General features: G+C 35.2%; 1 non-coding gene and 1 pseudogene across 1 annotated transcript; one reads left to right on the forward strand and one right to left on the reverse strand.

The window, feature by feature from the left end:
• The window catches only part of LOC149176104 (putative N-acetyltransferase HLS1 pseudogene), a 33897-nt pseudogene extending 20521 nt beyond the window's left edge, over positions 1 to 13376 (reverse strand).
• On the forward strand, positions 3491 to 3564 carry TRNAT-AGU (transfer RNA threonine (anticodon AGU)). Its single transcript has one exon. It is a non-coding gene; the product is annotated as a tRNA-Thr (tRNA).
• Positions 13377 to 25353: the final 11977 nt, after the last annotated feature.

Below are 25353 nucleotides of genomic sequence, written 5' to 3' on the forward strand. Positions count from 1 at the left end.
AACAATCTCAAGGTATCATTAATTCTTCACAGGCAGAGGAAAGAGAGATGTATATTGGTTCTAGAAGATCTCGTGCACAATGTGAAGCCATGGAAGACCTTTATAGGGGTTCAGTACAGGATATTAAGGAGGGTTGCATGATCGCAGTGCTAGCAGATGGAGATCTCAATGGCTATCCATTTTGGGTTGCTAAAGTTATAAAGGTCTTTACAGAAAATGAGGATGTTACAAGTGTTGAAGTACATTGGTATGCCACAAATACACACCCATTCAATGGTGTGTATAAACCAGAGATGGTAGTTGACAAAAAAAATGGCGGAAAGAGAAAAAGAAAGGGTACGAATATAAATCGTCGCCGTACAGACATATTGAAATTGGAGGATGTTGACATACTTGTTTATGACTTCAATTTAACAAAGAGGGGAACTCTTCACTTCAAAACGATAGAGATTCTGAAAAGGTTGTTACCAGAAGGAACAGTATTGAGATGGGAGTCTACTGAAACCAATCGTAGATCTAGAAGAATTTTGAAACCTGAAATGATGGGCATGCATGTGGACTCAGATGCGACACTAGTTGATGAAAGAGACGAATATGGAACATCTTCATCCGCATCCAGTCGTTCATCTGAAGATGTGAATTCTGATGGCATGCAAGAAAATATGAGTGATTTTGAATAATTGTTTAAGACAATTTATCTAACTGATGTATGCATCATCTCTTGAAATAATTTTTTTTTATTTCCATATGGTGTTAAATGAGAAGTTATGAGTCATTTTTATGTTGTTAGATCATTTTATTAGCATTTTTTTTTTTAATTTTGAAGATTGACCCTAAAAAAAAATCATCGTTCCAGTATAATCACTTTTTCGTTTTCAAGCTATATTTTGCATGAAAATTTTGTTTTCACTACCATTTTTAAAACATGTTCAAAATTGTCCCTAAAAAAAAAACCATAGTTCCATTATACACACTTTTCGTTTTTAGCACTGTTTTTGATGTTTTTTTGGCTTTTTTGGCCAGAGTTCCCGTTTCAAAGTTTACATTGTTATAGCTGGTATTAGGCCTTTATATGGATATCTTGCAGGGATTCTTGTTAGGAGGTAGATCCATGCACATCGCCCATGAAATCTATCAGAGGTTGATATTGATGGCCAAATTGTGTAAATATTTGTTTGAATGTCATTTTGTTTACTAATTTTTATATTCAACAATTTTCTATATGTCACGATTCTTCTAGAATTTATGCCTTACGGTGTTTCCTTTGCAACATTTGGTGCAAATGCTAGTTTTATTCTTTAACGACTAGTTTATTATTTTCATTTAACAACTAATTCTAAAACTTTCTTCTATAAATGAATACATGGTGCTCTTTTGTGATCATTCAAATTCTAAAATTTTCTTCTATAAATGAATACACAGTGCTCTTTTGTGACCATTCAAATTCTCAGTCTTGATGATGATGTCCGCCAAAACGTTGGACACTATATAAAATCTTCATCCAAAAAAGTTCTCCCAATTAATTAGATGTTTGAATTAAAAATTATTCGGAAGAAAAGAATTATCTTTTTTAATATACTAAAAATCGAAATAGAGATAAAATAAGATTGCTTCAGGCAATCCTGCCTCTATTATCTCTCATTGAGCATGGTTACAAGTGTTCTACTTGTTTTATTTGTATTTTGGTGTTTTTGGCCTCCTAAGTTATGGACTGTGTCTCTAGTTGTACTTCTGTTTATATGCCATATGCTGTTAGTGGTAGTTAACAAACCTGGTCGGGGTGAGATTACCTACATTTGATATCAATGTACTTTTTTTTTATGAATGAATACAACATTGACTTACAAAAAAAAGACTTGGATGAGAATTAAATATATATAAATAAATAAAATAGTTGGTTGAGTTCTGATTGCTAAGTACCTTGTAGTGGGGAGGTCACGCGGTCTAAACTCCTCAAAGCCCTTGGGGTTAGGCCTTACTTGTTTGGCCAACAGGTAGACCTTTTCGGGTTGATCCTCTTGGATTTTTCTCGTGTATGTAGCTACGACCACCCATTGTCCGTTAATATGGAGTTTAAATTATAATTGGGAAAGATGGTGTAATATTGATAATTGAATAAACTAATAAGAAGATGGAGTTTAAATTATCAGTGGGAAAGATGGTGTAGCGACGAGATGATGGCGTTAATATGGAGTTTAAATTATCAGTGGGAAAGATGGTGTAGCGACGAGATGATGGTGTTAATATGGAGTTTAAATTATCAGTGGGAAAAATGGTGTAGCGACGAGATGATGGCGTTAATATGGAGTTTAAATTATCAGTGGGAAAGATGGTGTAATATTGATAATTGAATAAACTAATAGGAAGATGGAGTTTAAATTATTAGTGGGAAAGATGGTGGATGGCAGTCTTCCAAGATTGACTAAGTCTATATGATTGAGTAAGTCTATATCCATCCTCTCTATTAAAATTATTAGGGTTCTTCTCGATTTCCGAGGCTTCTAGAATAACACGAGTTATAAAAATGAATAAATAAATTAGGTATTGATGAAATAATTATTTGATTGATTCAACAACCAAAATTGGGGTCCATTAAAATATTGTTAATTGAATAAATTAATAAGAAGATGAAGTTTAAATTTTAGGTGGGAAAGATGGTGGAGGACAGTCTTCCAAGATTGGGTAAGTCTATATCCATCCTCTCTATTAAAATTATTCGAGTTCTTCTAGATTTCCAAGGTTTATGGAATAACACGAGTTATAAAAATGAATAGAGAATAGCATTTTCGAATGATCGAAATGAATCAAATGTTTGGACTTAAAAGAGTGCTCAACAAAGACTGATTTTGATAGACTATTGTGGTTTGTATAAGGTACGTGCTCTTTTAGCCTGGCTTTGAAAGGACGACCAATTTGGCTAATATAAGATTTCCCGCATGAACAGGGAATGTCATAGACCCTTGGTCCTTGCATTAGTTTGATTTGGCTTTGAAAGACGACCAATTTGACTAATATAAGATTTCCCACATGAACAAAGAATCTCATAAACCCCTGGTCCTTGCATTGATTTGATTTGTCTTTGGTCGACCAAAATAATTGCTTGAAAGTTTTATGAAGCTTGAAAATGGCTTTATATTCTTTTTGGCCAAAATCTTTGTTATATAATAATAAACAAGTTAAACATATTTTCAATTTTAAAAAAATTACGAAATTGAATATCAAACTTAGATTTTAATATGAATCAAATGACACATTTAGCACAAAATTCTTAAAACTTGTATAAATTTTTTCAAGATAATGATTATGTGTTTTTTGAATTTTTTTTGTTTTAATTTTTCCATATAAAACGTCACCATCCGCCGTACTGAATATCTTAGCTAGGTTTTCACCGTTCCCAGGTAAAATCACCAGGAGCAACACGATTGGAGAAGCATATCCATATATAGAAAATCACAATAGAAATTATTATATAAATGTGCTAAAACTGTCCGCTTTCATAGCTCAGTTGGTTAGAGCACCCGTTTAGTAAGCGGGAGGTCATGAGTTCAACTCTCATTGAAAGCATTGTCAAATTAAAACGTCGGTCTCATTGAAAGCATTGTCAAATTAAAACGCCGGTCAGAAACAGATGCCTTAAGCTCTGAAAGAAGCTAGACAATTTTGAAGGGCATTAAATGACCAACCGCCATACGACAATTTTGAAGGGCATCAAATGACCAACAGCCATACAGGCAATTTTAATGGTAAGTTTTTATATTTTTGAGAAGTCCTTTCCTAAGAAATGGCAGTGAAATTAAATGTAAACTCAAATTTTATTTTAAACAGTTAAGGGCTACCTGGCATTTGTGGTAGTTAACTTCTTCTCAAAACGTCCTTTCTCGCTTAATAAAATTAACATAAAAATTTTAATGCTTTGTATTTTCAGAAATTAATACATATATTCTTGGTGTACTCTTAGCCGCATGAATAGATAGCCTCATGAATAGATAGCCTGATAAATTTTCTTTTTATGTTTTATGAATATAATGCTAAATGAATGATCTGTTTTTCTTTTATTTTATTTCATTCTCGGGATTATTTTTCTTAATAGTTTTTATACACGAAATACATTTAGGCAACCAATGGAGGAAAAAATTCACAACAATACCAAAACCAATTTTTTAAAGCGGTTGTCTATAATGAGATTTTTTGGAAGTTTTTCTGTGGGTTTTTCCGGTCAAAATCCGGTAGCAATTTATTGGAATCACATGTTTGATAGCTAGTTTCTGCACAATCAAAGCGTCCCAGGGGTTATTCAGGGTGCTGAATCCAAATATGCAGTTAAAAAACCATTTTAACTGCAACAAATCAAGATTTAACCTCAATTTCTTCCACCGGATTCCATCACCAAAATTTCCAAAAAAATCGCATTATAGACAACTCCCTTTTTAAAGACATGAAAAACTTCCAACATTATTTTAAATGTTATAACAGCAACTAACCCATTTTAAAATGGTATTATATCTCATATATCTAGTTTTCACTAAACCATGATCTAAAAATTAGTATAGACTCATTAGTATACATATGTACGGTTTAGTGTTTTATTATATTTTCAATTTATGATGAGTTAATAGCATAGATACTGTGATAATAGATGTGATTTAATAGTAAGATCAGGAGATTTGGTCTGTATAAGTTTTTTATCTAATTTTCGAGAACTGCTTTCAGTGATTATTTTTTTAGTTAAAAAAAATAAAATAAAAATGTGATGGAGAAATAACATAAACTCTATGATAAAAAAATAAATATTTAATTCATAAAGAGAAAAATATTTAATCCTTTTAAATACCACACAGTTTTTCAACTAATAAATGATCTAATGAAAAACTCAAGCAACTCACCAAATAGATGGTCCAGTCGAAGAACGGAAGGAAGTCTTGCCGCATAAGGATAATTGAGAATAAATATTTAAAACAAAGAGGGAGGTACAAATTTTGAAAGTTCAAACATTTCACAAGTTTGTATACTATCTCGGAGTTACTTGGAACTGGGTGACTTGGGTTTGCAAATCGTTATTAGCTCTTTGTAATTTTTATCATGTATTTTTTCTATTCATTTCCAATTTTTTAAATTTCGATTGATATATAAGTTATTATAGGTTTTATATAGATTTTTACATGTTCATTTTTTTTTTTTTTTAATTTTAAGTTTTAACTTGAAAAGTAATTTTTACAACTCGCGTAATTTTTTAAGTTCCTTGAATAGCTTGTCATGTTATTTTTTTGGAAATTTTCTTTTTGACCAGGGAGTCTCTATATTATTTGATATGTGTCATATTTTTTAATGATTTATATGCATTAAAATATTAAAGGGTTTTAGCGGGTTGCCAGTCTTTCTTTGGTAGTCTTACCGCCTGGGAGGGAGTTTGGGGCAGCGCCTCGAAATATAATTTCAATTAAAGAACTAAGGTTATATTGACAATTTATATATATATATATATGTATGTTTGAGTTTGAGTTTTGAAGATAAAATCTCTATATAAATTTGTGTGTTTAAAATTATATCTTTTCTATTTTTATAAAGACTTTGTTTGCAACTAATTATTAGTGAAATAAAATTTATAAAAATATTTAAAAACATACCTTAAATATAAATTGTTAACTTACACATGTCAAAAGTTTCCTAAATAATTTTCATAAGTGAAGGACCCTGCTTATATAAACCTTCTGATCCAAGGCCTTAGGTTATTTTCATCCACTATTGTTGTTGGTGTGGCAAACCTTATATCTCAACCCAACACATTATATTGCACTTTAGTTGTCCTTGATCTTCCTCAGCCCTTGTAGAGGCTTATGTGGATGCATGTAGATTTTCACATTTCCTCTTACAATCCTAGTTTGCAGCAAGTCTCCGAAATACAGATAGCAAATTGTTTAATAACAACATACTGTGCTCTAATGGTAAGTCTATTTGGGCGAAGCTCAAGAGACCATGGTTCAAATCTCATTGAGTACATGACCTGCTGTGCTGGTGGCTCTAGAGCAGATTCCCCTCCCCCGCCTTGGCGATGTACTCTTGGTGTTATAGTGGCTCCTACGAGGATTGATCCTGGTCCCCCCCATAGATTAGGCTCTAGAGCAAGGTGTTATAGTGCCATAGATTAGGCTCTAGAGCAAGGTGTTATAGTGCCTCCCTTGGCGATGTACTCTTGGTGTTATAGTGGCTCCTACGAGGATTGATCCTGGTCCCCCCGCCATATATTAGGCTCTAGAGCAAGGTGTTATAGTGGTTCCTATGAGGATTGATCGTGGGTCTCCCATAGATTAGGCTCTAGAGATTCCCCCCTTGCCATAGATTAGGCTCTAGAGCAGATTCCCCCTTGCCATAGATTAGGCTCTAGAACAGATTCCCCCACCACGCTGCCATAGATTAGGCTCTAGAACAGATTAGGCTCTAGAGATTCCCCCCTTGCCATAGATTAGGCTCTAGAGCAGATTCCCCCTTGCCATAGATTAGGCTCTAGAACAGATTCCCCCACCGCGCTGCCATAGATTAGGCTCTAGAACAGATTCCCCCACCGTGCCTTGGCAATGTACTCTTGGTGTTATAGTGGCAGCTATGGGGATTGATAAACAACATGCTGTGCTCTAAACACCAAGTTATGGTTCGTTATTGAATTTTTTTCACATTATTGATTTCCATTTTAACTTAACAATTTTTCATTTTAGCTTTTTATGTTATGGTTTTCTCTTGAAGTTATGGTTTTTTTTAAAGAGTGTTTAATGCTAATCCTGGGTCTCCCATAGATTAGGACCAGCACTTACCATTCACCACGTGGTTAAAAAAAAAAACATATTGTGCTCTAAATACCAAGTTATGGTTCATTATTGAATTTTTTTCATATTAGGCTTCAGTATGATTTCCCTTTTAACTTAACAAATTTTCATATTAGGTTTTTACGTTATGGTTTTCTCCTGAAGTTATGGTTTTTTTTAAAGAGTGTTTAATGCTAAAAGTATTTATATTTTGGTTGAACTTGAATGCAAGTTGTTTTTATAATAATATTTTATTTTAATTATTAAATAAATTAAATTTATTTTAAATTTGAATCTATTAAGGTGTTTTTTTTTTTTAATTTAAATCTCAAAAAAATTGATCTTCTTAACATAGTAGATTTAAAGTTAAAATAAATCTAAACTAATTTTAAAAATAATATAATTCATAGTTTTTATTTCACATCTAAAATATACTTAATTATTAATTATTAATGTTTTGTTTGTTAAATAGTATTTTATAAATTAATATAAATTATGATATATTAATAGCAATTCACATTGAAAATTTTGGAAAAAAATATAACAAATATTTATTTATTATAATTTTTTAAAATTATTAATTATTAATTTTGAAATTTAACATATAAATTAATAAAAATTAATTATTATCTTAAACTTAATTGTTCTTTTGGCTGGAATCTAGCAATACAAATTCTTATAATATTGTGATTTTGTTATTGTTTAAAATACACTTCATATTTATCCAATTTATTATCTTTTGTTTATTAAATTTTCTTTTATAAATTAATATAAGTGAGACAGATCATTGTCAAAGTGAAAATATTTGATGTTCATTTACATTTTATATTTATATATATTTTAATTTGAATAATAAATTAAACATACTAAGCCAACATTTTTTTTTATTTTTTTTTATTTTTCTAAATCTATTTTTCTCAAAATTTAAAAATGTTAATAAACTTTCATACATTACGCCTTCACATCTCCCCTATGCTAGGTTGTGTCTCAGTGCAATTACAATTCAAAAGTTTATATATTAGTTAATAATATTTTGTTAATATACTTTTTAACACTTTTAACTTCACATGTGTAATAAATTTTTCGCATTCATTTTGATATTTTTAGCATTCCTTTTTGGTGGTTTTGGGTAGATAATTTTCACTTTTGGCAATGTTATGGTACATGGCAGTTTAACCCATCATTTTGTAATTTTGGTTAAGGAATTATAATTGTATTATACACCAAGGTAAATAGATTGGAAGTTTATGGATGTTTACGGAGGTAAATAGATAGGCTTGTTGCATATATCATTCTACTTTTATGGATTGAGTAATTTTGATGTACCATTTCGAAAATAGTTTCATTTAATTTTTGGCATTCCTTTTTGGTGGTTTTCTGCACACAATTTTCACTTTTAGCAGTGTTTTGGTACATGATAGTTTAAACCATCATTTTGTAATTTTAGTTAAGGAATTACAATTCTATTATAATCCAAGGTATATATATATATATATATATATATATATATATATATATATATATAGATATAGATATATATATTCATTCTAGTTTTATAGATTGAGTTCCTTGGTAAAATCTAACAGCTTGAGGAAACCACTAATCTCATTCCCTTGAAGGATAGGATAGAAGTAGTGCTCAATGATAATGGTCTGCTAGAGTACACCAAAAATGAATTCCAAAACTAGTAGTATCAGATGCATAACAATTAGCCTAGTGGAAGAAGGATACCACAAACTCTAGGAGGATTATCCTAGAGGGTGTGAGAGACTGCATACTCTCAAAATTTATATGTAAATGAGACTCACTTTGCTGTGTGGAAGACCCTCATTGAGTTATCCGAAAATGGTAGTGATGCCACAAATTCGCATTGAGGGACAAGCTCATAAATATCTGCATGCAAAAAGGACAAACTGTTTGGCAATTTATTGGGCTTAAATTGCTGCATTAAATTATCAACCAGGGAAACTCGTAAGTTTGTGATGATGCCAGCAAAATATATGCAGGAGTAGGCAACTAACTCTATGTCTAGCTAAATTATTTACGATTCAATATAAGATGCAAGGGAAGAGGCTCCTAACTAAGGAGGTCCTGGTTGTCCTTCCCTACAGTATCATAGAGGAATCATTGATTACATGAAACTAAAAACTTGAAATGAAGACAAGAGAATGAACTTAATTATTGTTCAGATTCAAGTAGAGAGAGAGACTAACTTAGTCTCTTGATTGTCCTCTCATGTACTAATCCAAACTAAACTAAGATTCATTCATAAGCATAAGAAATGAAATGACTTGAAACATAAAAGCACAAGAATGAATTTCAATTATCATATGAATCAAATGGAGAGAGAGCCTAACTTAGACTCTTGGTTATCTCCTCATATGATACTTGAAACATAAAAGCAAAAAGAATGAATTTCAATTATCATGCAAATCAAATGGAGAGAGAGAGCCTAACTTAGACCCTTGGTTATCCTCTCATATGCTTGATAAGATTCTAATTTATAACTCATTCATCAATCACAAACAAATCCTCAAGCATCTAAGCAATTAAATGAAATAAGATCTAATATGAAATAACATGTTCCTTTGATCCTTCTAGAGTGAGCTCAATTCTCCTAAGAACAAAGTGACAAGCTATTCCATATACTAAATTAAGGAAAATTAAATCTAAAACTACATAATGGAAATATATGTAAAATGAAGCTTTATTCTATTCCATCATAAGTTGGATACATGCTCTAAGAGTCCTCCCTTTGGAATGGAGGAGGTACTCATATTTATACAATGAGATGAGATAACAAACTCATAATGATGATCCACTAATCTCTCTTTAGTTCCATACATTTCTCAACCATCTAGACACATAACCCTATCCTCCATGATTTCCTCCATGAGATCCATGATCTTCTCCATGAGATCATGATCTTTTCCATGAGGCTTATCTTATCAAATTCGAATTTGATCATTCAAGGCCACATAAAGATGCCCTGGAAGCTTCCTTTGTACCTACACATGTCAACAAACTCATTCTAATTGTTAGGTATAAGTATAAGCATATTATTTTCTAAAGTTTAGCCATAAATTCACTTAAAAATGTTAAGAATTAATAAACTTTGGAAAAGCATTGTTATAACCCAATAATGAGGTAAATGTAATGATATGGAGGTGGAATGGAGGTGACATGAAGGTAAAATGTGAAGATATTGGTGAATAATGGAGTGAAAATAGGGACTATTTTGAGGCCCAACATCTCCCCCAAACTCAAGGTATTGCATGTCCTCATGCAATCTATTACATTACTTTTTGAGCTTTGGCTTAAACTCTGCATGATATCATTTACATAACTTTTGCAAAGCGTTATTTTGATGAACTACAACTTGGTTGGTTCTTGTGTTTCAACCATATTTTGTTTGTTGCATTCAATGTATGATCTTTGCATATTGATAATGTGATTTTTATTGCAGAGTATTTTTGTTGGAATGCATCATGGTTGGTTCTTGTGTAACAACCATGATTGTGTTGGCATCCAATTAACTTTTAAATACTTTTGTCAAAGCCATTTGTATGCTCATGTAATAGTGGCAGAGTATTTTTGTTGGAATGCGTCATGGTTGGTTCTTGTGTAACAACCATGATTGTTTTGGCATCCAATTAACTTCTAAATACTTTCGACAAAGCCATTTGTATGCTCATGTAATAGTGAATATATTTTGAAGGTAAGTGGGGTTAAGTGGGGTTGTGATATATGAATGTGAATATGAATGTGACAAAGCATGTATGTAAATGTATCTTTCCCCTTAAACGGATGGTTTGGGCAGTTATGTGAAATGGGGAAAGGAAGTGAAGTTTTTCCAAAAATTATTATTCTAACTTTTCAAGGAATTTAATGGTTAAAAGTTAGAAAATATCATACCTTAACTTACCCTTCCAAAAATGGATGAGAGTTGTGCACGTGTGGCTGCAAAAACTGTTGTTCATGGTCTTCTTTACTTGGTTGTGAAAATGGTGGATGAAGGATGGATCTGTATTGTCGTATCAGCTGTTGGATCCTCTGCTACTAGATGATGAATCTGAGGAGTCTGCTAAACATGGCTGAAAGTTGTATCTGCTGTTGGATGATGAATCCGATGAGTCTGCTAAATATGGCTGAAAATCTATAAGGCTTGGAAGGTATACAAAATATATATAAGTTACATTTCCCTCCCAGCCTTATTGATTAACTTGTCCTCAAGTGATGACAAACTGAAAAACAATGAAAAGAAATTGGCTTCATCTGCTACAAAATATGGGTCTTCAAGTCTTCAACGCTCGATGGCACAAATCTTACTATGTGATTAAATGTATCGATGTCGAACATAGCAAGAAGTTGTTGACTTAGTGGCCGTTAATGAATGCCCCTAGCCAACACAAGAGCTCCCACCATTGATTCCAATGGGAGTCAAGATGCCTAACACATCTTTGTAGGTACGAATAAATTTGTCGTGGTCGAGTCACCTACAAAATCCAATGAACAAGGGATATTAATGTACTCCCATTGTTCATTGGCAAGAGTACTTGCCATTAAGGCATGCAAGCCTCTAGGTGTTTTTTCAATGATACTTAGACTCTAGGACTTTGACTCAAGCAGGGTCTTATTGGCGGAAATGAAGGGAAATGGTAATGACAATGAAAATGGCAATAAGCTTGTAAGGAATGGATGTAAGGAAATGCATGGTGTAGAACTCTTGCTGTGAAAAATGGATATGGAAATGTCTTGCTTTATGGATGTACAATTGGTGGGATTCAAAATCTTTTTCAAAAAGGGAAGTGCAAGGTAGTGGTTGTGGACATGGATTTGTCTTCAGAATTTTCATGAATGTAGTCTTTGGAAGACTAATTGTCGTCACAATGTAATCTCCTTAATGATCACTTTGTTATCCTGTAACTTGTAAAAAAAACTTGGCCGAAAGAAAACATAAGTTTGTTCAAGAAGAATTGCGCATTTCCTTCATGATTCTTACGCAAAAATTTCGTACCAAATAAAACAGCTTTAAGAAAAATCAAAGTGTTGAAAGTAACTCAATTCATGATATCAGTTTCAATCCATTCTTAAAAACAACCATGAAAAATAATACTCCCTGTTTATGAAATGTACTTTGCAAAAAGATTGACATGAGAAATATCTGTTCTGTTCTGCATATTAGTATGTCACATAAAAGCGTTTAACAGAATGTTGTGATGAGTTAATGCCAACTTGAAGCTATTGAACAAGAATCCCCCAATGTTTGATAAATCGGTTTTTGAAATTCGTTTCCAAATATTCCATTTTTTTTATTTTCAAAGCTGTGTGAATTTTGTGAACCTCTTTTTTTTAATTATTTTTTATTATTATTATTTTTTTAATTATTTTTTATTTTTTAATTATTTTTTTAATTATTTTTTTAAACAAGAAATTTTAAAAAGAAAATATTAAAATAAATGAAAACCTAATTTTTTTATTTTTTATTTTTATGTTGATTTTATTTATTGCTTTAGATTTTATTTTTTTTTAAATAACAAATTAAAAAAACATAAAATTTTTTTAATTTATTATTTAAGTTGAAATGTTTTTTTTTAAATTATAAAATCAACAAAATTTTATTTACTAAAATGAAGTTAGTTGTTTTTTTTAATAAAATAAAAATAAGAAAATCCTTTTTTTTAATTAAAATTAAATATAAAAATTATTTTGTGTTGTTTTGATTTTTATTTTTTATCCAAAATATTAAATAAATCAACACAAAATATTTTTTATTTTTATTTAAATAACAAACAACACAATTTTTTTATTTAAATAACAAATTAAAAACAATTGTTTTTAATTTATTATTTATGTTGATTTTTTTTTATATTTTTTTAGTTGTAAATAAAAAATAAAAAAATAAAAAAAAACAACAAACGGTAAGCAAAAATCGCACCAAGCTCACCACTGCCTCAATGTCCGCGGGAAAGAATTTCCTGGTACCAAGCCTATGCTTGTAAAGGGCTTCGGCCTGTTCAACGTTGAGCTTCAAGATTTTAACGAGGGCGTTCGTTTGGAGTGGGCATGGACGGGGTGGACGAGAATGGCTGGTGTTCTGAACTTAGAAAAATTGCATTTCTCTGTAAAAAGCTTGATAGATGCCTTATTATCCTTCTCAGTGGCCATGTATGCATACGCAACTCCATTTTCTTTCAACCATGCTTCAAGTGTTTGGACTAGCTTCAACCCAATTCCCAAACGCCTGTGCCTTGGCGAGACTCGAAGACCAAGAATGTAGGCTGCTTTTGTATATCTGGGATTCGAAGATTCTTTCAGCGCGTCTTCAGCCGGAATGTTTCTACCGCACACAACAGTTTTGATGCAGCCTGTGATCAGTCCCACGATCTCTCTTTGTTGTCCAATCTCAGCAACCAGCATTATATAAGCCGGGCTATGACGGACCCTGCAGAATGGGTCGCCCATTAAATTCGTGAAAGGAGAAACTTCCCCACTCTGCCCCACTTCGCACTGTAATTCTAGCTTCTCAACTTTCTCAACATCCTTCTCAGGATCAAATTCTCTGATCCTCACAGCCATTTTCTCAAACCCAAAACAGGCGGCCATTTTTATTCCTCTGAGAAGAAGAACAGGCGACCCAATCCCCTCGGCACGCTCCAACTTCAAACACAATTTCTATCGATCCCACCATTATCACCAAATAAATAAACACACAAACCAAATATGGCGGGCAGGGTCTGCAACACCGGGAAGGATCTGAACACGGGGTAGCAAAAACCTTTAAACGGCCGCCCTTGTACAATGTTTATGTACAAAGTGTATAGAAATTCACTACGACACCCAGATTCTGCAATACTGGAGATCTAAAACCCAAGGCAATGCCCAAAACTAATATGCGGAGCTTGTACTACAGTACGCAATAACCATACGAATTTCTATATGTACATGAGCTTTGCTCGAGACTGCCCTTTGCTTATAAATAAAAAGAGGCTACAGCAGTTGGCTGAGGCTATCTATCTAACTTCATAAATTTTGCAGGGCGGGGCTTCGTTCAAATAGGTTTTTTTTTTTGCTGCGGAAAAGGAATGTCGAGCCATGCAGGCTCGTTATCCTCATCGGAGAAAGCAGAGATCAGCTAGTTGGGGGAGGTCTACGCCATTCCGTGCTCTCATACACATCTTGTTCCTGATCATTATCGCTTCCCGGAAATTGAACTCCGACAACACGCTCTGTTTCTTCTTCTTATTGCGGCTCCGTGAAGAATACGAGGGCGATCAACCCAGGATAAAGAAAATGGTTATTTTTTTTAATATCTAAAAATAACAAAAAAAATGGTTAGTTTTTTTTTTTTTTTTTTAATAATAATAATATGTGTTTTTTTTTTTTTTTTTTTCAAAAGGTGGAAAAACCTATCAAACTCAGTTTGTCAAACCAACAGTGAGGACAGCCATCTCTGGCTGCTATCCGCGAATGTCAGTTGACACATCACTGTTATCAAGGAAAACCACGCCACCTGAAATAACCCGCTGGTGGTCTGTAAGGGAGCAGGCTTTCACTCCTGCCAGATGCCTCTGGGTCTTGGGCCGTTAACCTGTTTCCTTACGTCCGAGGAAGACGAGCTCTTAGCCAAGCAGAAGCAGTTTTAGGGCAATAATATGTGTTATGATACATATATTATTATTATTTTGTGGATTTTTTTTTTATTTTTTTCTTTAAATCTAAAATTAAAAACTAAAATTTTATATTTTTTAAATCTAAAACTAAAAAACTAAATGTTTTATTTTTTATTTTTTTAAATCGAAAATTAAAAAAACTAAATTTCATCTAAAAATTTAAAGATGTTTTTTTTCATTCACAAAATTCTTGTCTTTTTGCAATTAGTTCTCCAGCAAGAGTATTTTTATTTGAACAAAATCAATAGATTTATGATTTTCCTGATCACACGAAGCGCAGGAAGAGAGCATACTAATCGCTTGATTTGTTTTTATTTATGCAGGGGGGTTTTTTTTGAAAAGATGAAATTTAAAACTAGCTAAACACTAAAACATCAGAAAACTCCTTTGTGAAGATCCTGCTGTCACTAGGTTTCACAAATTATTTTGTCTAAAGAAAAATACTAGTACTAAATTAAATTTCTAATGCCTAATCCCTTAGCACCATCCAAGGCAACGGCGCCAAAATGTTGGGCAATTTATTGGGCTTAAATTGCTGCATTAAATTATCAACCAGGGAAACTCGTAAGCTTGTGATGATGCCAGCAAAATATATGCAGGAGTAGGCAACTAACTCTATGTCTAGCTAAATTATTTACGATTCAATATAAGATGCAAGGGAAGAGGCTCCTAACTAAGGAGGTCCTGGTTGTCCTTCCCTACAGTATCATAGATAAATCATTGATTACATGAAACTAAAAACTTGAAATGAAGACAAGAGAATGAACTTAATTATTGTTCAGATTCAAGTAGAGAGAGAGACTAACTTAGTCTCTTGATTGTCCTCTCATGTACTAATCCAAACTAAACTAAGATTCATTCATAAGCATAAGAAATGAAATGACTTGAAACATAAAAGCACAAGAATGAATTTCAATTATCATATGAATCAAATGGAGAGAGAGCCTAACTTAGACTCTTGGTTATCTCCTCATATGATACTTGAAACATAAAAGCAAAAAGAATGAATTTCAATTATCATGCAAATCAAATGGAGAGAGAGATCCTAACTTAGACCCTTGGTTATCCTCTCATATGCTTGATAAGATTCTAATTTAAAACTCATTCATCAATCACAAACAAATCCTCAAGCATATAAGCAATTAAATGAAATAAGATCTAATATGAAATAACATGTTCCTTTGATCCTTCTAGAGTGAGCTCAATTCTCCTAAGAATAAAGTGACAAGCTATTCCATATACTACATTAAGGAAAATTAAATCTAAAACTACATAATGGAAATATATGTAAAATGAAGCTTTATTCTATTCCATCATAAGTTGGATACATGCTCTAAGAGTCCTCCCTTTGGTTGGAGGAGGTACTCATATTTATACAATGAGATGAGATAACAAACTCATAATGATGATCCACTAATCTCTCTTTAGTTCCATACATTTCTCAACCATCTAGACACATAACCCTATCCTCCATGATTTCCTCCATGAGGTCCATGATCTTCTCCATGAGATCATGATCTTTTCCATGAGGCTTATCTTATCAAATTCGAATTTGATCATTCAAGGCCACATAAAGATGCCCTGGAAGCTTCCTTTGTACCTACACATGTCAAAAAACTCATTCTAATTGTTAGGTATAAGTATAAGCATATTATTTTCTAAAGTTTAGCCATAAATTCACTTAAAAATGTTAAGAATTAATAAACTTTGGAAAAGCATTGTTATAACCCAATAATGAGGTAAATGTAATGATATGGAGGTGGAATGGAGGTGACATGAAGGTAAAATGTGAAGATATTGGTGAATAATGGAGTGAAAATAGGGACTATTTTGAGGCCCAACAGAAACCATTCCACATTACCTCTCCAAGTTCATTCTAGGTCAAGATGAGCTTGGAGGAGTTGGAAAAAATATTCCCTCTTTAGAACTAGTGAGCCTAGCTCTCCTAGGCCTTCCAAAATTCTAGCACAACTAACAAGACTCTTTAAATGGAAGGGACAAATTGCTAAATTGGGAGAGACTCTGGTCCGATTTGGTGCAAGAAGAAATTCAACAAAACACTAGAGATAGAGTGACATCCAAATCTGAGGAGGAAGATAATTTTTCCTTGGTTGGGAAGGGAAAGAAAGGAAATGGAAAGAAGGCCCAAATCAAACTAGAGGCTAGCCAGAAAATGGCAAGAATAAGGACTTAAACAATATAAAATTTTTTCATTGCCATGAATTTGGGCACCATACAACAAAGTGTCCACACAAGAAGCCTTCAGGAGGAGCAGGAAGTGAAGCACTTGCCTCATAATTTGAATTATACTTCATCTTGATTGCATGCATGACAAGCACTGTAATGGGGAGTGTGTGGTATCTAGATTCAAGTGCCTCGTTCCATATGACATGATGCAAAGAAATCTTTAGTAGCCTAGAGGAGAATGATCTCCAAATGCACATAGAACTTGGGGATGATGGGTGGTATAGTACCAAAGGAATTGGTACAGTAACCTTTAAGAGGGAGTCAGGTTCCCATCTTCATCTGAAAGATGCTATGTATGTAACTTGGCTGAATAAGAACTTGATCTATGTAGATGTATTGGAGGATCGTGGTTATGATGTTGTTTTCAGTTAAGGGAAAACCTTTCTGAGAGATGTAGGTACCAGGTAGGTGAAACAAATTGGAGTTCGTGTGAAGAACCCATACAAACTTGCAGTGGAAGCTTGTGATGCACTGAGTAGTAAGGCAAGAGAATTGCAGAGTTGAGATGTTGGAGAACTCTAGCACAAGAGCATGGGACACTTACACCATGGAGCCTTAAAAATCATGAAGCAAATGACCATTGGTCTCTCAAAATACACCCTTGACCAACATGATGTTTGCAAGGGATGCATATTGGGGAAATATGTCAAATCCACCTTATAGGGTCGACATAACAGAGCTGGAGCAATCTTGGACCGAGTCCACTCTGATGTATGTGGACCATTTTCTACAGCCTCTACAACAAAACACAATTATTTTATGATTTTGTTGATGACTTTTCTAGAAAATGTTGGATCTTCTTCATGTGGGAGAAGGATGAATTTTTCTCAGAATTTATTGAATTCAAAGCATTGATTGAAAATGAGATTGGTAAAAAATTGAAAGCCCTGAGAAGTGATAATGGAGGAGAATATTTATGTAACACCTTCAAGGAGTTTTGTGCTAAAGAGGGTATTAGAAGAGAACTTATAGCACCCCATAACCCACATAAAAATGGGGTCACTAAAAGGAAGAATATAAGCATAATGGGAGAAATAAGAGCCATGTTGCATGATCACGGGTTATCATGACATCTATGGGTAGAAGCGTGCAACACCATAGCTTATTTTCAGAACAAGAACCCTCATAGAATACTTGGCATGATCACACCCGAAGAAGCTTTCTCTAGGAGGAAGCAAAATGCATCTCATTTCAAAAATTTTGGAGCTACTATGTACTGTCATGTCTCCAAAGATAACAAGAAGAAACTTGAGCCTACAATGGAGATGGGAGTCTTTGTAGGATACATGAAGACACCACATAATTAACAGGTGTATTTTCCCTCACTCAGGGTGACAATAGTGAGCTGAGATATCAAATTTGATGAGGAGAAGGCTATGAGATGCTCTCTAGAGCAAGATCTAAGTATCCTACTGGAGGAGGAGCTTCTAGTTCCAAAGGAGGAGCCTCATGTAGATCTTTAGTAGGTTGTGGAGCAGCCACATGCAGAGGAGCAGACAGGAGGTTGAGTGGAGGCACCCACTCAACCAGAATATTCTAGAGAGGGGAGAAAGATAACAAAAGAAGCTGATATATTGGTACAGGATGCACAGGAGCATGCAGGACCTCCTACATCTCAGGGCAGGCAGAGGAGGTCACCAGACAGGTACACTGGATATATGGCTCTCATGGAAAAACTCATTGAATCAGATTCTTCTTAATTTTAGGAAGAAATTTCTCAACCAATGTGGGTTGATGCCATGGTGGAGGAGTATGACTCCATCATGAAGAAAAGTGTATGGGAGGTGGTGCCAAGACCAAAGAATAAGTCACTAGTTGGTTCGAGGTGTTGAAATGTGGCAACAAGAATATTCCAATTTAATTTGTCCTTGAATTAAATTGTGAATTAAAATCGAATTTAGTTTTAACAGCTACTTGGAAATAATTAATCAAGTTATTTTGACTTAATTAGTTGGAGAAATTCAAGTTAGAAGTCTTTTTTAAGTCATGCAATAGTTATCCCTTAAATTAAGGAGATAAGCCTTAAATTAAGGAGATAAGATTGAGTTATATTTGAGTTGTAATTAGTTAACTCAGTTTACTGAGTTAAGTCCAGTTAAATTAGTTCCAAACTGTTTGAGGAACTAATAGAGAGTTAATAGTGAGTTGATGCATGCATGCACTCAACTAGTGCTACTCTAGTTAACTGAATATTCCCTCATCAGAAACTCATGCACATCTATTCTGAGAAAGACCCAGTTGAGATTAAAGTCAAGGACAATGTACTATCAATTGCATGTGTTTTCTTATAAAGAAAACTCATGCATGCAGTCAAATCATCATTCCTTGAGGGTTGCGCAGTTTTGACAGTGTGTGAGATCAGGTGATCATCCACTTGGTAGAGTTTTCCACTTGGTTGAAGGAGAATCATCCCAAAGGAACAACACAAGGAAATAGGAGCTTGGAGCGCAGAGGAGAAGGCTGGTGAGAAGCCAATATTTCCTGTGAGCATCTGTGAGGATTGTACTGAGAGCTGGCTAGCTGTGAGAGCTAAAGCTTTGTATGATTCCTATGTATTTTCACCTTGTATGACAATACAGATAGTGGGGTTTTTAGCTGAGGCTTTCTCCAAAGTATTCTCATGTGTATTGCGTATTGATTCTTCTTCTTTTGGTTATATTGTTCAGCTCGATATTTAAGCTTCCGCAAATTGATAGTAGAAGTAGGTTATAATATTCTACTTTGATTTATATTGCATTATCGGGTTAACCTACATCAAATTTTCTACATGGTATCGGAGCTGTGAATAGTATACTAAGAAGAGATTTTGAAGTTTGAAGTTCGGGGTTGCAGGTGCAAATCGAATTCATATCATACTTCAAGGTTGGCCAATGGTGTTCTATGGCTTGAGACTCGAGTATGCCTTGGAAGGTGGCTCGAATTATATAGCATGGAAAGATAGAATGGAGGATGTATTAGAAGACAATGGCTTGAAGGAATTCATTGATCAAGAAATCCCAAAGCCAACTTCAACTAATGCATAAGAGTTGGCTGAGTGGAAGAAGTGTGTGGTGAAGGCGAGACAGATCATCCTTAAGGGAGTTCGGGACCATATTGTCTCGAGTCCCCATGGGAAGGATACTCCATTTTCAATGTGGAAGACATTGAAGGACCTCTACCAGAATAGTAGTGACCAGAGGAAATTGGCGCTCAAGGATAAGCTTCGAAGAATTAAGATGGAGAAGGGCGATACTATTTCCACATATCTGAACAAGCTCACCACATGTAGAGATGAGCTTGGCAGTGTGGGAATAACTACTGCTGATGAAGATATGGTGAGCCTCGCTCTCCTTGGCCTTCCAAAGAGTTAGAATAGCTACTAGGACTCTGTGAATGGAAGGGAGAAACTGTTGGATTGGGAACGACTATGGTCGGATCTTATGCAAGAGGAGATCAAGAGGAGCACACGAGATGGTTCTTCATCCAAGGATGATGATGAAGAAAATTTGGCCTTAGAAAGTAAGGCAAGGAAAGGTAAGGGGAAGGCTTCTCATTCCAAATTGAATTCTTCTCATGGAGGGAAGAAGGGTGACAAGTCGAAAGTAAGATGCTTTAATTGTCATGAGATGGGACATTATGCGACTAATTGCCCATCAAATAAATCCAAGAAGGGATCCTCAGAAGGATCGAAAGGTGAGGCATTAGCCTCTCAGTTTGAAATGAACTTTACCCTTATCGCATGCATGGTGTCATCGATGATGGGTTGTGTCTGGTATCTTGATAGTGGAGCCTCATTCCACATGACTGGTGATAAAAGTTTATTCAGTGCCTTGGAGCAGAAAGACCTCAAGATGTGCATAGAGATAGGTGACGATGGAAGGTATAGTGTTTCAGGAGTGGGCACGATTGCTTTTCAGAGGGAGCATGGAGCTCCTATCACCTTGATAGATGTGAAGTATGTGCCTGGACTAAAGAAGAATTTGGTATTGGTTGTGATGTTGGAGGACAAAGGCTACGATGTTGTCTTCAGTAAAGGAAAGGCGTTCCTAAGAAACATAGCCACGAGTCAGACCAAGAGGATATGGATTTGGGTGAAGAATCTCTATAAACTAGAGGTAGATGATTGTGCAACATTAAGTACGAAAGTAGAATTGGTGCAAAGCCAAGACATTGGCGAGTTGTGGCACAGGCAGTTGGGCCATTTGCATCATGGGGCTTTGAGGATAATGCAACAGATATCTACAGGACTTCCCAAAGGTAAACTTGAGCAAGTTGACACATGCAAAGGTTGTACCTTGGGAAAGTACACCAAGTTGTTGAAAATAGCAACAAGAAATGATAAAAATAGAATCCAAAATATTCCTATTTTGATTTGTCCTTGAAATAAAATTGTGAATTAAATTCGAATTTAGTCTCACTAGCTTCTTGAAAATAATTAATTAATTCATTATGGATTAATTAGTTGGAGAAATTCAAGTTAGAAGTCTTTCCGCAGTCATGCAACAGTTATCCCTTAAATTAAGGAGATTATCCCTTAATTAAGGAGATAAGATTGATTTATATTTGAGTTGTAATTAGTTAGCTCAGTTTACTGAGTTAAGTACAGTTAAATTAGTTCCAAACTGGTTGAGGAAATAATTGTGAGTTATCAGTCAGTTGATGCATGCATGCACTCAACTAGTGTACTCCAGATAACTGAAGATTCCCTCATCAGAAACTCATGCATGTCTATTCTGAGAAAGACCCAGTTGAGCTAAATGTCAAGGACAGTGTACTATCAGTTGTAGGTTTTCTCCTATAAAGGAAACTCATGCATGCAGAAGGAACAAGGTTCCTTGAGGATTTCACAGTTCTGACAATGTGTTAGAGCAGTGTTCCACTAGGTGAAGGAGATCATCCCAGAGGAACTGCGCAAGGAAATAGGAGCTTGGAGGGTAGAGAGGAAGGCTTGTGAGAAGCTTTGATTGCTTGTGAGCATCCAGGAGGATTGTACTGAGAGCTGGCTAGCTATGAGAGCTAAGGATTTGTATAATTCTGATGTATTTCCACCTTGTATGATAATACAGATAGTGGGGTTTTTAGCTGAGGCTTTCCCCTGAGTATTTTCTTTGTTTCATGTGCATTGATTCTTCTTCTTATGGTTATGTCTGTTCAGCTCTAATTTAGCTCGATATTTAAGCTTCCGCAAGTTTGATAGTAGTAGTAGATTATAGTATTTTGCTTTGATATAGTGCATTATTGAGTTAATCTACAATCAGATTTTCTACATAGATCTCAACGGTAGATTTGTAGAGAATTTAGAGGAAATTATACATGGTATCAGAGGTAGCTGATATATAGAGAAATTTTTACACAAGTCTTCCTTTCATGATCGAGACAGTCGAGCAAAGGCTATCTTAGAGAGAGTTCATACTCATGTGTGTGGACCATTCTCGATGGCATCCACATCGAAGAAAAGGTATTATGTGATTTTCATTGATGATTATTCTTGTAAATGCTGGATTTATTTCATGCAGAAGAAGGACCAAACCTTCCCAAAGTTTTGTGAGTTCAAAGCTTTGGTCGAGAAAGAGTCAGGGAAGAAGATCAAGGCCTTGAGAAGCAACAATGGTGGAGAATATGTCTCTCAAGAGTTTAAGGGCTTCTATGCAGCAGAAGGAATTAAACGAGAGTTGACAACACCTCATAACCCACAATAGAATGGGGTGGCCGAGAGGAAGAACAAAACTATTGTAGGGGCAGCATGGGTAATGCTGCATGACCAAGGCCTACCACTTCACCTATGGGCTAAGGCATGCAACAAAGTGTTCTATTTGTGGAATAGAAGCTCGCATCGCATACTTGGGATGAAGACACCAGAGGAAGCTTTCTCCGGTAAGAGACCAGATGTGGGTCACCTCAGGATCTTTGGTTCATCGGTATATTGCCATGGGACAAAGGGTGCACGGAAGAAGCTTGAGCCGACAACAGAGTTGGGGATACTTGTGGGGTACACTGATACACCTCACAACTATTGGGTGTACTTTCCTACCAGTTAGAGGACAGTGGTTTGCAGAGATCTCAAGTTCGATGAGCAGAAGGCCAGGTGAGTTTCCCTTGAGAGGGAGCTCCAAGTATAGGCTATGGAGGAATTGTTGGTTCCTAAGGAGGAGGTGCCTCAAACTGATGCAAAGTAGCTGCATGTAGAGGTTCCAGGAGTGGAGACATCCACTCAAGTAGAGTCTTCCAGAGATGGATGGAAGCACACAAAAGAAGCTGACATATTGTTGGAGGATGCGAGAGAGAATGGGGGAGCACCATCTTCTCAGCGTAGACAAATAAGGTCGCCTGAGAGGTACACTGGATACATGGCCCTTGCTGGGGAATGTGTTGAGACCAAGCCATCTTCCTGTGAGGAAGCAGTGCAGTGGTCGATTTGGGTTGATGCTATGGTGGAGGAGTATGACTTCATAGTTCGTAACAATGTTTGGGACGTGGTTCCGAGACTGGAGAACAAGTCAGTTGTGAGTTCCCATTACCTTTACAAGGTAAAGCAAGCTGCTGATGATGCGAGGATCATGTTGCTGCAGTATATTTCGACAGAGGAGCAAGATGCTGACGTTTTGACAAAGGCATTGTCAAAGTGTAAATTCGAGTTCCACAGAGACAGGATCGGGGTGAAAGATAATCCCTTTCTTGTTGAGAGGGAGTGTTGAAATGTGCCAACAAGAATATTCCAATTTAATTTGTCATTGAATTAAATTGTGAATTAAAATCGAATTTAGTCTTAACAACTACTTGGAAATAATTAATTAAGTTATTTTGACTTAATTGATTGGAGAAATTCAAGTTAGAAGTCTTTCTGAAGTCATGCAAGAGTTATCCCTTAAATTAAGGAGATAAGCCTTAAATTAAGGAGATAAGATTGAGTTATATTTGAGTTGTAATTAGTTAACTCATTTTACTGAGTTAAGTCCAGTTAAATTAGTTCCAAACTGTTTGAGGAACTAATAGAGAGTTAACAGTCAGTTGATGCATGCATGCACTCAATTAGTGCTACTCCAGTTAACTGAAGATTCCCTCATCAGAAACTCATGCATGTCTATTATGAGAAAGACCTAATTGAGATTAAAGTCAAGGACAATGTACTATCAGTTGCATGTGTTTTCTTATAAAGAAAAATCATGCATGCAGTCAAATGATCATTCCTTGAGGATTGCGCTGTTCTAATAGTGTGTGAGATCAGGTGATCATCCACTTGGTAGATGAGTTTTCCACTTGGTTGAAGGAGAATCATCCCAGAGGAACAACGCAAGGAAATAGGAGCTTGGAGGGCAGAGGAGAAGGCTGGTGAGAAGCCAAGATTGCCTGTGAGCATTTGTGAGGATTGTACTGAGAGCTGGATAGCTATGAGAGCTAAGGCTTTGTATGATTCCTATGTATTTCCGCCTTGTATGATAATACAGATAGTGGGGTTTTTAGCTGAGGATTTCCCCAAAGTATTCTCATGTGTATTGTGTATTGATTCTTCTTCTTCTGGTTATATTTTTCAACTTGATCTTTAAGCTTCCGCAAATTGATAGTAGAAGTAGGTTATAATATTCTGCTTTGATTTATATTGCATTATCAAGTTAACCTACATCAGATTTTCTACACTAGGTGGATCTACAAAGTGAAGCATGCAATTTATGGGAGCATCGAGAAGTATAAGGCCAGATTTTTGGCCAAGGGCTTCTCATACATAGAGGGAGTGGACTATGAGGAAACATATGCACCAGTTGCAAGATATTGCTCGATCAGAACTATTCTAGCATTGGCTGAACAAATGGGTTGGAAGATCCATTAGATGGATGTGAAGGCTTCCTTTCCTAATGGTGTTGTGGAGGAAGAAATTTACATAGAAAAACCAGAGGAATTTGATACATATGACACAGAGACACATGTGTGTAGACTCAAGAGAATCTTGTATGGTCTTAAACAGGCACCCTGAGCATGGTACACTTAGATTGAAACATATCTAAGTGGATTCAGATTCACCAAAAGTGAGGCAGATGTCAATCTCTATCACATTGTGGTAGATGAAAATGTTTCCTATCTTGGTATTGTATGTTGATGACATGATACTTACAAGGGACGAGAAGTTGATCCACTCTTGCAAAGAGGATCTTGCAAGAGAATTTGAGATGAAGGACATGGGACTGATGCATTACTTCCTTGGGCTAAAAGTATGGCATGGTGATGGTGAGTTATTTGTGAGTCAACAAAAGTATGCCTTTGAAATACTTTAGAGATTTCACATGGAGAACTGCAACCTTATGGACACACCTCGAGTTAGAAGCCGAAGGAAGGAGAGTACTTCTTCAAGAGAGGCAGTAGATGCTACCACCTACATACAACTTGTGGGATCCTTGATGTATCTGGTGAACACAAGTCCCGACATATGCTATGCAGTTAATACGTTGAGTCAAGCCATGGTGAAGCCTACCAAGTTATATTGGAAGGCAACAAAGCATGTGTTGAGGTGCCTCAGAGACACAACCAACTACGGGTTATGGTACAAGAGGACAAAGGGAGTGGAGCTCCAAGGATTCACTAATGCAGATTGGGTAGGGAGTTAATTAGACATGAAAAGTATTGTAGGTGCTATCTTTAGTGTTGGGTCTGAAATTATTTCCTAG

Source organism: Pinus tabuliformis, chromosome 4_1 (assembly GCF_031772625.1).
Source record: "Pinus tabuliformis cultivar Carrire ecotype Pingquan chromosome 4_1, CPIR1, whole genome shotgun sequence".
Classification (NCBI taxonomy): domain Eukaryota; kingdom Viridiplantae; phylum Streptophyta; class Pinopsida; order Pinales; family Pinaceae; genus Pinus; species Pinus tabuliformis.